This window comes from Tympanuchus pallidicinctus, unplaced genomic scaffold, assembly GCF_026119805.1.
Source record: "Tympanuchus pallidicinctus isolate F22 unplaced genomic scaffold, pur_lepc_1.0 scaffold10, whole genome shotgun sequence".
Classification (NCBI taxonomy): Eukaryota; Metazoa; Chordata; class Aves; order Galliformes; family Phasianidae; genus Tympanuchus; species Tympanuchus pallidicinctus.
Window position 1 is genome coordinate 19,952,558 of NW_026294619.1, and position 12,966 is coordinate 19,965,523.

The window sequence follows — 12,966 nt, forward strand, 5'->3', positions numbered from 1 at the left end:
CATTCCTTCATATGTCTGTTTTAACTGATAGTCTTTCAGCACAAGGAGGCTGGAAATGGTGGGAGTCTTTCCACCTTCTAAATTTATATAGCATGATTAAATGTCACTACTCTTTGATAAGATCTGCCTCTGTACATTGCTGTTGTGGTTGGCTACTCAACGTATTTACATGGTATCATGTGTTGGTTATGTACCTTGACTGGGAATACTTCCTTAAGTATTCTTCATCCTTTTGATTAGTTACTACTCTTTATCCTTTCTTTGAATAACTTTGAATAGTACTTTCAGAGGAGCAAAACTAGAAGTTTCATAATTTTAATGCATCATTGTGATGGCAAAGTCAAAAGTACATCAGATACCTGGATCAAAACATCAGGTCTTCAGAGCAGACTAGCAGTAGTACAAAATATGCTGGTTTAAAATTGGAAACTACTTTTTTTCTTTTTTTCCCTTTGTTTCTTTTATTGTTTTTTTTTTTTTTTTTTTTTTTTTTTTTTTTTTTTTTTTTTTTTTTTTTTTTTTTCCTGCTTGGATTACCAGAAAAAATGTAATAAAAGGTTGTCATAAAATTAAAGAAATCTCCTGAAGATAATGGTAAATTATGATATAATATATGTATGTAATGTACGGATAGAGAAGAAAATACTGGTAGACTGTTTGGTAGGGTTACATTGTAAACATATGCCAAGAATGAAAATAGGAGAGTGATCTTAGTATAAACCTGATAGGGAAAGATGATAATACTTCAAAAACTAGCTAGGATTCCAATGTTTAAAAAAAAAAAAAAAAAAAAAAAAAAAAAAAGCAGCTCTTTTTTTTTCCAAAATCAAAATGTCGTTTCCATTCAATTTTCCATTCAATAGTTGATAATATGCCATAGAGGAATCCAATTAGATGGTACATCAGCAAACCCAACTGCAGCCAGTTGTCTACAAAATGATGGATGGTATTTTTAAAGTTTCATTTTTTGAAACCTCTGTTTTCATTATTATTTTAATAGAAAATCTGCATAAAATAGATGTCATGTTGTCTCAACTCTTCAGAAGGGAAGTGATTTTTCATTGTAAAAGAAACAAAATGGTGATAAAAGCTACAACAAAACTAATAATAACATTTTAAATATTTGCTTTCTCTAACAGCATCCTAACTGTCTCTAACAGTGTCCCAGTGGGACACAAAGCTTTTCTTCTTTAGTGCTGTCCAACCCAGGTAGATCATGGCTGCTCCCAGGGTCAGACTTGGCAGAGTAAGAGGAAATGGGTGCTTCCCATCAGCTGTTTCTTGCACACTGAGTTCAAACCAGTTGAGGGGGAGTGACATTCACCTTTGCAAGTGCAGAAATGCCTTTGCATCTCCTGAAAACTTTGGGTTTGGACAAACATCACCATTGATATCTTCTGGGGCAGTAGCTCAAATATCATATTTTCTACGTTGCTGTAGCTGAGCTTTGACAGGCATGCTTGGCCAGGGCAGCACTTCCCCTGAGCAAGGAGGTTCTTTTTAATCTTTAAAATGTACACATTATTTTTAAAAGCATGGTGGTGGAGCTCTCTTATTTATTGAACACTAAATTACAGTCTGTATGGTTGCCGCCTTGATCACTCATATCTAATCATTCCTACTAGCTCTGTGGGTGTGACCTTTTCTAAAATAATTTCCATGTTGTAATAGCAATAAGATACTTTAGGCAGTGCAGTTCTGGGACTCATTGCACTTCTCAGGTGAGTGAAGCCACTCATTCTTCATCCTCATGCTTCACAACACATCTGAGGCATGAAATTATTCCCTTCCAGTGTGATGCCTTCTCCCAATCTTATTGCTTAAATGATTTTTAAGGATTAGTGTGTTAAAAGCATTGTGAAAAATTCATAAGAAAAAAAAGGAAGATAGTATTTTGCATTAAAGTTATCGACCTGATCCACATTTTAGTGATTTTATTCCAATCATGAGAGTCTGATCTAATATACTTCCATAGCACGTGCTAGCAAAAATATGGAAGGCACAATATTTTTCTTGAGAGTACGCTGTATACAAAAATCACATCATTTATAGTAGAAGGTATCAGAATTGATGAGTTTATACATTTACAAAATTCATTTCTCTGTCTGTTGTTGGGTATTGCCAGCTGTGTCCTATATGCAGGTACCATTCTTTGTTCCCAGGATTTTAGGTATTCAGCTGTGATTTCTCTCTAAATTGTTTCAGCATATCTTGATTGATTTGCAGACAGAATACAAATTCTCTTGAGACAAATGTATCATTACCATTTTAAATTGTAATCTTTTTCAGATGTTGTTATTTTTTCCATTAACATTTGAGAACAAAAGGATGAAGTTTTAACGTTTGTTGCAATGCTGACAAGCTACAATAGCCACCCTTGTTTTGTTTCATTGTTCTACATAAGCAGCTAGTTGGAATATGAGTATACTGCTTTTTATTTCATGTTCTCTACAAAATGATGTGTACGCCATCACATGCACATAGCTTCTATGCATTTATTGTAACATCAGCAAGGATTGCAAAAGGCTGTATTTTAGCGAAAGAAATAGCTCTTCTTTTGAGGTCTGAACCCAAACTCTCTAAGACCAATATTTGGGAAAAAGGGCAGTTTAGTAATTCACTTATTAGCTAAGTCTTTATTTATGAAGCTCTGGCAAACATTTCTCTCAAGGTTGGAGTTATATACATATCTGCAAGCCCTGATGAATCAAAATTTTAGCTGCTTCACTTTCTCCCTCAGTGAAAAACTTCACAGGATGCAAGAAAATATTAGAGTTATTAATAAAAATAAAAGACCTCTTTGATACCAACGCTGTATCACCAACCCAACAGTTTCTCAGTTTGAAATAATGTACATATGTAATCAAACATTTATCAGTAATACCTTACAGCAACAAATGCAGCAAAAAATGATTTTCTGCTCTCATATAATCCATTGTTCATACACACATAGCAAACCCATGTGATAGGTTCATATAAATGGAAGTTTATATACACGTTTGTTACATATATAAATGTATAATGTACATAGAGTCTGTTTAAAAAGTATTTTTTTCCTAAAAAGTATGTGATTCCTCTGTATTTATTCTATTAATACCCTCTGCACTCAGTCTAAGAACACTTTTACATATCAGGTAGAATCACAAAAATGAGGCGAGAAAATATAATTGTTTTTTCTATGTCACTAAAAGATTGTTTTCATTGAAATCAATATGCATCTCCCCTTCTACCTTTGCTCACTTTAAGAGATGTGTATATTTCTACACCTTGTACTTTATCTATGTTATAACCAAGACATGGGTGCTCATTTGCTCATGACATTTCTCTCCACAAGAGTGGTGAAAAATACAGCCCCCACCATCAGTAGACTGGTCTCTCTCCTACAACAAGTGAGAGCAAGCATCCCAGAAAAGGCAAGCTAACACACGTTATACACATAATAACTGATATGCACACTTCAGTTTATGTGGATAGCATGATAACAACAACTTGTAGAATTAAGTCATTAAGTACAAAAGAACTGGTGAAGTTCCCTTTGAAATTTAGTCTCCAAGTATTTGCTTTGTGCTTCGTTTCTGGGAGCTGCACTAAAAGGTTTGTGATGGTTTGTATGAGACAACTGCTGGTGCCACTTCTATCCCCTTGGGCAAATACATAGGCTTTTACCAGTACTGAAGGGACGGGGAAATAAACGGGGTACAAGGGAATAGCTTCTCAGGAAACAGGAAAGAGTCATAAGGTTCAGCCAGGAAGGACCAGTGTGGCATTTGAAGTGTCATTTTTGGAATAATTTTTGGACAAACATATAGATATGTTTTATCTGTAGGAATCTGAGGTAGCCTGAGAACAGCAGACTTGCTGAATTTCAAGCAAATTGTACTGTCGTATCTTTTCAGAAATTGAAATTTCATCTTTTTAACTCCTTGTTTTTGAAAAGTAATGCCTCTTGCTTATGGTTTGTAAAAAGAATAGAGTTGTTATCAGAAAACGTTCTCCATCTGATACACTCAGCTTGAATTATCAGGAATATCAGGACAGTAATGAGAAATTTCACAAGCTTTCTGGCTGCACTCTGCAGATCTTAATGGTTTGGATAGCTTGAAAAAGACTTTCATCTTCTAGGTTCAAGCTGAATGGAAATTCTGAATGCTATGGAGATGAACTCCTTGCCTCGTACTGCTTTGAATATCCCCAGTATTTAATGTGCTGTGGGCTGCAGTGTTATAAAGCAAAGACAATCAGAGATAGCTGAGTGGCTAGATTCTTTACTCACCTGGGAGGGGTTTGGGACAGATATACATGTGTTTCACATCTGTTCATTTCTGGAATTTTCAAACAGTGGTCTTTGGCTTGTTCTTTGCCCATTCATATTGTACCTATTTAAACTCCAGATGTGAACAAGAAAAATTAATTCCTTCCTATCCCATCTTTTAATACTGTCAGATGAATATGAATCTCAGCTCTCTGGAAGACATTACCAATTTTTATTTTGTTTAATGATCGTTAATATGTACATAATTGTGAATGTATGCATATTTTTGTTCCAGGCTTCTCACAGCGTATTACATCTCCTGGGATGTGAATTTTCTGCATATTGTTTTATAATGAATAAATGTTGTTTTAAATTTTCTTTCTGGCTATTTGTATAATATACTACCCCCTTTGTAATTCCTAGCTAGGAAATAACAGTATAATTTTATTTGGAATGACAAATATTTTGATTTAAAAAAAAATGTTTAGCTAAGTATTTTTAAATTATTCTCGTTTTGTTTTTTGTTTCCCTATAATACCAGATATTACCTTTGATTAATAACAATCATATATATAGGCTTTGTTCATCTTATCTGGGTGTCAGCAGTAATTGGAATCCATATCCATATCCTACCTTGCAATCATGCTGCAAAAGGCCAATAAATTCCCGCTGAGTGTGTTACTTGTTAAATTTAGTGCATTACATTCAGGGTAATGAATAAAAGCAGTGGGCCGTTACTGTCTGGTTGGCAGAGGAGGAGCAGGAACAGCCAGACTCCCCTGAGGCCCCAAGCAGGCTTGAAACTTTGACAGGCAGAATCAAGGGACTCCCTAAGCATCACAGTTCAGTTTGTCTTCCTTAATTTCCTTTTCTACCAAGATTTTAGAGGAAATCTTATGCAGGAATACAAAATACATTCTGCTTGTATACCAGTATTCTCTTGTGCAGATTCCCTTCTTGGCAAGTCTGTTTAATTTAATATATCTTTGTTAAGCATAAGTTTGACTTCAAGAAATACATTTACGTGTATCTTATATAGATGTATATACGGTTTAAAGTAGTTATGTATATATAAAATGTGCACAGAAAAGTATACTTATAACCAGCCTGTATTAACGCTTGTCTGAATTGCTGACCGACAGGAAAACTCACTCAGATTTTCCTTTTGGATGTTTCAGTTTTTATTTGTCTGACACAGAAAGAGCTGTACATCCCTAACTATGTTGAGAAATGTTCTGTACTTCAGTCCTAAATCTGGAACTGGTAATTTTCTGACTTTCCATTCCTTCTGACATGCAAATTTATCATGCTAAATTGATGAAAACTTAGTAAATATTGTTATGGAATAAATAAAGTAATGGGACATAATGGAGTCCCGGTGCAAGCATACACAAAATCATTTTGATGAGACTTAGATTTTGATGAGACTAGTGGGAAGATTGTTGCTCCTGCGATATCTTTTGTGGATTTTTCTGTGCCACTGGACCTCTGAAAACTCTTGAGAGGGCATATTATTGCACTCTCTTGTCAGGAGACTGGTTTCGGCCCTTTCCATGTCCATGCAGGCAACAAAGTCAGGAGCTAAGAGAGCCTTATGTACCCATGTGTGGTAGTGCAAGAGGGAATAGGAGTCCTAGGGACACATCAGCCCATCTACAATAAGAAAGATGCTTTGGAGATGTTCCCTCTCATCTACCATACCAGTTCCCTATTCCTTTGAGAATTCCTTGAGAAGAAGTCTAGAATGATAATATTCTGCCTTGGTATGTATGATTTTTGGCAAGACTTTGACTTTTTCTGAAGCTGCACCTCTGTCAGGTACACCTGTCAGAGCCAAAGACTCTCAGCAAATCTCCTGAACTGGAAATATGTAATAGCAAATGAATTAGGCAAACATGTTTCACCAACATCCAAAATAACTCATGTTTTATTTTCAAGTAAACTAAAGTCTAACAAACAGAACAATATTATGAGGAGATTTTATCTTTATTGATATCAGAGGCAAAGATTTTACTTATTTCAGGATATTTTCAGTGTGGAATTGCTCCACTGAGTCTTCCTCTTACTCTGCAAGAGCTAGGGCATGATTTCAAAACTGCAAAGCTATCATGGCCTCTCTGGAGGCCAAAAAAAAAAAAAAACCCACTACAAAATGTAGGTCTTCAAATTGATCCCTCAACTCAAAGTGGTGGAATTTTCTACATACTTGCATTTTCATCAGTAAAGCTATTTATGATTTTAGCTCTGCTTCTAAATATCTTGACAGTTTTGAAGAAGTAGCTGACTTGGCCAACTTTAGGAACTATAAGGTGTGTGTTCCTGTATCTGTATCCCCTGCAAATCCTGTTTTGTTGTACACAGAATACCTAAGTAAGAAGACTTCCATAAAGCAAGGGCAGAAGGTAGGGTGTCGGGGGAGAACTGGTCTGACAGCGAAAATGGATAACACCTTGATCACACTGCACAATTGTTTGGGAAGAGCATGGGGCACCAGGTAATATGGCAGGAAACTTCAGGCAAAACTGCAGCCATTTGGGATGCTTGGTTAACATGCTATGTGATTCTATTTCACCTCTTACAGGAGTTTGATTTTTTGTATATAATTTTTTAAAATATAATTGTTGTCATTTAATTTTTACAGCTTTACTAATATTGTAATTTAATATTTGCTGAAATAAATTGTTTCACAGTGGGGAAATTTTTAATAAATGAGATAATCTGATGGCATAAGATAAACCATTTAGGCCTTCAATGTTGCCCAATGACAGGGCAAGAGAGCACAAATTGGAGCACACAGAACATAAGAAAAAATTCTTTACTGTGAGGGTAACAGAGCACTGGACAAGGCTGCCCAGAGAAGTTGTGGAGTCTCCTTGTCTGAGGATATTCAAAACCCACCTGGACACTTTCCTGTGAAATCTACTGTAGGGAACTGTTTTAGCAGAGCTCTGGACGAAGATGATCTCCAGAAGTCCCTTCCAATTCTGACGATTCTGTAATTCTGTGATTCAGCCTCTATACTTACATGTAGTATGTTTCTTTCTGTCAAGGTTTTTAATAGTCCAGGTTTAAATCAGATTTGTTTATTATATGAAAGGACAGATAGTGGATAACTGTACACTGAGATTGGACTGTATATAACTGCCTGCATTTGACAGTTCAAAACCACAAAAGGTTTCTGTCACAAGAGGGAAGAACAAGATGTTCATAGTACATCAGCTCAGATTGATGGAGTTTAGTGTAAACCTTTCCCAGTGTGAAAAGCAGTATTTTATTCTAGAAAATGGTAATGTCTGGATACAAGTGACCTCATACAATATGAAATATTTATTGTAATTTGATATTTTAAATAAGAACGTGGCTCACGCTGCTGCCAGGAAAACCCCTTTCTGAACTTGTCCTGTTTCTTGTCCTACCCTTACAACATATTCTGGTTCTGTCTGGCAATCACGCTGAAAATTAAAATGACAAATCAACATTTCTAAAACTCAAACACACGAGCACAAGGAGCATACACATACAGTTTTAAGTTCAATTCTTTGGGAGGGTTGTTCTGGCTTCTAAAGCGGTCCTGGGGGAAACCTCCTAAGCAGTTCACATTTCATTAGGGAATTCAAAAAGATCCTTGATTGTTTCCTTGTTGTACCAGAAAACACTGCTGATCAGTTCACGTTCTCTAACGAAATCCTTCTGAATGTCATAGGAAGGTGGCTAGGTGCTTAATTCTGAATAAATTCTAATGTCTGAAAGCTCCAGTCCCTGATCTCAGGTCAGGCAGTGGTTTTGCAATGTGCCAAGCATTGACATTTGTTGTTGATGGATTTTTGTTTCACCTTCTCATGTTTAGCATTCCTTTGAGCTGGAACATTTAGTTTAAGGCTGTCTGGGTGCCATGGATAGAATCGTCTTTAATCTTCTTACCATCAGAAATTCTGCAGGAGCAGATCCAGGTGCAGTGGTTGTTGACTGACTAGAAGAGTTTTATATCAAGCCGTTAATTTTTGCTGAAGGATTGTGGGTTTTGCTTTTCTTTTAATCGGTGCTATTTCATGCACTTTACATCTCTACCTTTTTTCCATTTCTCTAGGGGTAAAATTAATTATGACAACAATGTTGAACATAAAAGTTCTCTGTAAACACTTTGATTGTTTTAAAGGCCCATTATCTGACATGAGGACTTCATGTTTCTCAACTATTTACTTTATTTCTGGACAGTGTGTGCCAGTGAGGTCTATATAAGTACAGCCAAACCAATATATCTGGAGAAGTAATCAGCCACAGTACTGTATTTGTGTTCTTTCCAAAAAATGAAGAAGTCTGTTGCTTCTATACTGCCAAGATCTGGCAGGTCGCTTTAAGGAGATTAATGGCCCTGGTGATTGTTGTTATTGGTGCCTTTTTTTCCTTTCCTACCCCTAATCTGTTACATTACAAATGCTTATTTACTCAGTGGACTGAATTTGCTTTAAGAAGAAAAGTAGCATATGGCATGTTTTCGTCCAACCACGTATATGTCTATAACTTTATCTTCTTCAGGTACTGGGGTAATACAGTCCTCCAAAGTACACAGGGGATCAAAATCAGCCATCCTTTCTGAGGCTGGCTATCAGTCATATGAAGGTTATTTCAGTTCTGCCAATATGGTAATGTGTTTGCTGGAAGTTGCTTCATTTGCCATTGATGAAGGTGAAGCTGAAGTTGTTGGCAAGTCCCATATGTTAGTTCTCCATCTCTGACTTGCTTTGATCAAATGACATTGCTGCCAGAATGATATCAGACTCTTACCATCTTTTCTTCTTAATTTGGTTGTTGGTTACCAGCTCTACTTTAAATACTCTATCTGGAGTATTTTCTCCTTTGAAAACTTATATAATCGGAGCATAATGTGGGAAAGAATAGATGAAGTCATATTATCTGAAACCTAGTTGAAAAAACATCCAGTGACCTGTGTTCTGTTTCTTGTTAAAATCTAACATGAACAAATATTCACTGAGCCAGTAGATAGGTCTGTGCAAGTAGAAGCTATTTTTCTTCTATTTCAGTATGCTTGTTTGCACAGCTTCTTAATGTGGTGGTAAAAGGCTTTGGTCCTCTGGAAGTTTTTGTGTAAACATAGTTCCTAGGCCACATGAATATGTATCTACGAGTACGGCTGAATATTTTAAAGAGCGGTGTGCCAAAACAGGTAAAGATACAACATCTATGTTATTTTAAATGAAAATATTATTTTCTGGGTGCTTTTTCACCAAAGTTGACATGCTCATATGATTAAAAAGCAGTTTTCAGAACTTCACATAATAGCTCCCCAAAGCAGATTATCTTATCCAAGGATCTTTTCACGACTTTATCTTGAAATTCATACAAAACTAGCTACATTTTCTTTTTTATTACTAGTATTTCTAAATCTAGCTTTATCTTCTATTTTCTTTATTTGTTCTGTACCAGGGCCTTAACAAGAGCATTAATAGATCCTAACTAGCCTAACTAGCTCCACCTGAGACCCAGACCCCAAGCTATGGGCCCACCAGTTATATATGACCACATACCAAGAAAGCTTGATTTTAGTTCTACAGGATAGTTAGTTGACTGAAATAAGTACAGCCATAGGAACATGCCTACCTGGGTGTTTTAGGATAAATCACTGCTGGAGGAGGAGGACAAGAAGGAGGGGAAGGTAAGGAAGGTAAGGAAGGTAAGGAAGAGGCATGGCACTTCTGACCCCACAACCAACCACTACCATCGTTTCCAATATAGAGCAGCCTGTCCTTGCTCTGTGCTGTGTTCCATACTTTATTCAGTTGCTTTCCAAAAGTGCTACAGGTAGGTGGTCCTTATTATTATTTTGCTGCTTATGTAAGCCACCATTTTATTTATGTTGCAAAGGATATCTATCAAGTAACTCTCTCACTGTTCAGGAAACTTATATTTGGTGCTGATGGTCCATCAAATGGATGCTAATAGGAGCATTCCCTTCCCTAGAGGGAGCTGAAAATAGCCTTGTGTGGAGTTCTTTAGGAAGGGAAACTTGACTAAAACCAGTTCACAAATCTGGACTTTAGAAAGCAGTTTTTCTCTGCAGATGCTTAATTTAAGGTTCCTAGAAATGCCTTTTACTCTAATGTGCTTGTGTACTAATCTTTGAGTCTTCAATTAGGGAGGAAAAAAGGAAAAGAAAAAAAAAATCCCACCATATTTAGCTTTTTTCTGCTTTTTTTTTTTTTTTTTTTTTTTTTTTTTTTTGTTTATTTAGTGGAATTTCAGGACATTGTAGGAAATTTGTAGTGGCTCATTCCATTTTAATAGCTTGGGTTTGTTTTGTTTTGTTGGAGATGTATTTTTTTTCCCTTTAAATACGGCCTTTGAGGTTTTTTACAGAATTAGTAAAAGAATTACTTACTTCACTTATAAGTATCAAACTGAAGTCTTAAGACAATGTAAAACAGAAGGCATAACAAAGGGAGTACAAATAAATAAGGGATATAGTTTAATAACTGGGAAAACTGATGTTATCTTAAGAGAAGTTACATTCTTTGACAAATTTAAATAGAATCTAGTGTAGGTATGGACTTTTTGACCCTTTTTAAGCTAATTAGTTTTGCAGATGAAAATGATATTGACAAAAGTTAGGAAAGGCTTTTCAGTAATGGATCTTCTATATTGTCAAAGCCTGTGATGTCAGAAGAGATGGAAATCCTCCCCTTAAAGGAGCAACATTTTAAAGAACTGATTAACTCTGACTGAGTGAAGGAAAATGTCAAGGAGGAGGCTTGAGAAAATCTGTTAGGAAGAACACCTGAACACATCTGTGAATATGAATTCAGTCTGTGGCTGATCTAAAGATCTGACAAAGGCTTTGCTGGACTGGAAAACTTCCAGTGCTGGACAACTAGCAAAAAAAAAAAAAAGTACAAATATTGCTTTAGTAAGTCACATAACATCATAATTGTTGCTATTAATGATTCTTCTTCCAGCTGCCGAGAAGGAGAGAAAATGAATATGAAAATGAGCGTTTTTAATGCCTATCTCAAAAAGAAGTTGAATGTTTGAGTACCAACAGGAAAGGAACAGAACCAGTCTTTCTGGACAGCATAAGTATGAAATAAATAATGACCAAAAGCTAGGGAAGTTGTGTAAGAGACTCTTCTTATGTAGGTGAACTCATCTAAGATCAGGTCTCCTCTTAGGTTTCCTTTCAAAGCAAGGATGCAAGTCCTGAAGGAGGAGTAAATGTGATAAAGAATTTCAGTTTCCTTTGGCAATCTAGGCATCATCCTTATGTATAGTTAGTGGTATTATAATTAGTAATATTGTGTGTCAGCAGTATCTCTGGCAAAATGCTACAAGCAAATGCACATCAGTATAAATCTAGATGGAATATGTGCTTACTGTTTACTTAATCTATCCATCGCTACAGTGATGGTGTACAGATATAATGGAAAATATAATTTCTCTCTCTAACATAATTGTATGGACTAAGTTTGAAGCAAAAGAACAGGTTTAATTTGGAAAACGAAGGCAATGTTGATATCAAATTTTGATCTGTAATGTCAAAATTTGCTTATAAAAGGAAGTACTATGATAAAGTTGGCTAAACTTGGGACAGATGTTTGGCTTAAATGTTTTTCTTCTGGCCTTAAATGAGGGGAACAGGGTTTAACTGAAGATGAGTATTTGAACAAGAAACTTGGAAAAAACTCTAAGAACACTGTAATACTTCTTCAATAATGGAAGAGGTGCTGAGTTTTATAATTATTTGATCATTACTGTGGTTGATCTATATTAACTTCTTAAACTCTGCTTGTCTTTGGTATGGAAATCTGTGAGTATGGCTACCCACCAATTTCAAATGCAGAAGTCATGCCTCAAGAAATACTAAATAATTGTGTCAAATACCTGGCAGAAATAATCTGTCCTAGATAATTTTATTATCTCAACATTTCAGATCATCATATCTTAATCTCAGCTATTGATTTAGATATATTATACTTCAAATTCAACTGAAAGTATCAAATATTTAGAAGGATGCTACAAAGATTAATGCATCTCAAATTTACATTTTAGCTGCTTTTTACTACCAAATATCCTCAGTACATCACTGCAAGTGTAGCTGAAATCTGTGCTCTTATAAGGTGAGGATATGTTTTATTCCAATATTATCTAGAAACACTATAATTTGGAGACCCAAATGATCTCCTGAGTAATTACTGAATATACAGACAGAGCAGTCTGCTCATTTAGTGAAAGCTTACTTCCTTTATCCAGCTTCTGAAAAGCATTAAAGCTCATTTAAATCTGTATGGAATTCTTTCATGAAGCTCCTAAGGTACATGGTCATTTGGAAGAGCACTCCATTCATGAGACAATATCTGAAGTTTTGTTCTATACCATGTTTGAGAATCCTGCTGTATTAGGAGAGTATGGATCATTGTGACCCTTATTCAAATGTAGAATTCTCCTTAAAGTAACACTTGTGATGAAGTGGGAAGCAGGAAAGGCTTGCTTTAAACTTTTAGCATTGATGCTGAAGTGAAAATCAACATCAACATTTTAGCTGAAAGCCATTCAGATGGCAAGAGATGTTAAAGATTGGCCAATATAGCCCAGTCTCTACAACATTGTACTAAGAAAAATCAAGAGTAGAAAAAAGAGTAGTAAAGTAGAAAAATCAAGTAGTCTTTATTCCAAAGACTATTTCTCCGAATAAACTGCATTCT

The 12,966-nt window shown here is 35.7% G+C and overlaps 1 long non-coding RNA gene across 1 annotated transcript in view; it reads left to right on the plus strand.

Annotated features, from left to right (window-relative positions):
* The window catches only part of LOC128072929 (uncharacterized), a 261,184-nt gene that overhangs the window by 244,038 nt on the left and 4,180 nt on the right, over positions 1–12,966 (plus strand). The window lies entirely within an intron of this gene.